Source organism: Daucus carota, chromosome 8 (assembly GCF_001625215.2).
Source record: "Daucus carota subsp. sativus chromosome 8, DH1 v3.0, whole genome shotgun sequence".
In the NCBI taxonomy this organism is placed as follows: domain Eukaryota; kingdom Viridiplantae; phylum Streptophyta; class Magnoliopsida; order Apiales; family Apiaceae; genus Daucus; species Daucus carota.
In genome coordinates this window covers 33287455-33288466 of record NC_030388.2, presented here as the reverse complement: position 1 = coordinate 33288466, position 1012 = coordinate 33287455, and positions in this window count along the sequence as shown.

Genomic DNA, 1012 nt, shown 5'->3' with positions numbered 1-1012 from the left:
GAATTTGAGATTAATGTTTTTTGAGATACTAAATTTTGTTACATATTGTTTATGTGTTTGTTCCTATAAGATACTTTATTCCTAGTAATCTAATATAAATGGTGACTGTTATGTTCTTACTGTTGAGTTCTAGATTCTCTCGGTGTTTCAGTAAGATTTTTTTTATTTTTTCAAGTGTTCCTTGATCTATGTGTGTTTATATATAATTTAATTGAAAAAAAATGACATAAAAATTCTAGTTACAAGTAATCATGTTTTCAAAGTTTTTAACTCAAATAGAGCAAAAATATTAGAGATTCCTAGATTCATTATGGTGTTAGGGGGGAATAATTGCAATAGATGTTGTTCAATTCGAAATATGATAATCTATTTATTTGTTTATACTGTTTCCTTTTAATTTCTATGTTTTTGACGTCCAATTATGGTAATTGTTATTAAGATATTTATAAAAAATCGGTTCTTAATATCCCTTTAGATGTTTATGTTGAATAATCGTAACAATGTACATTACCAAATTTCTTCATTGTGTTCATTAGTATTCACTTTAAAAAGATGATCTAGAACTTCCGAAATGTTAATTTGTTTGTAGATTATAAATTGAATATATTTATAAATTGTACATTAAGTACAGTATCTAATTACTATTGACTATTTTTTATAGTTTTTCCTGTGATCACGCGTATCTAAAAAATATATTATAACAATAAAGAACACTTAAGGAAACATGTATGAAGTTTTCTCGATCTGATTAGAATGATATCCGGAATAAATTTGGGTTTTTATAAAGAACACTTGTTACTTTTAAATACTTACCAAAAAACAAGACTTGTTTGATTTGTCATTATATTTTTTGTTAATGTCAGAGTAATGTTGATAGATACAAATCAGTTTTTTAAACCCTGTTATTCATAAATATAAAATTAATTATGTTAATTTCACGAATAAATTCTACCATAATTATCATTTATACTGCTTCAAAAAAGTGATTATAGAGAACCACTTACCGATACTT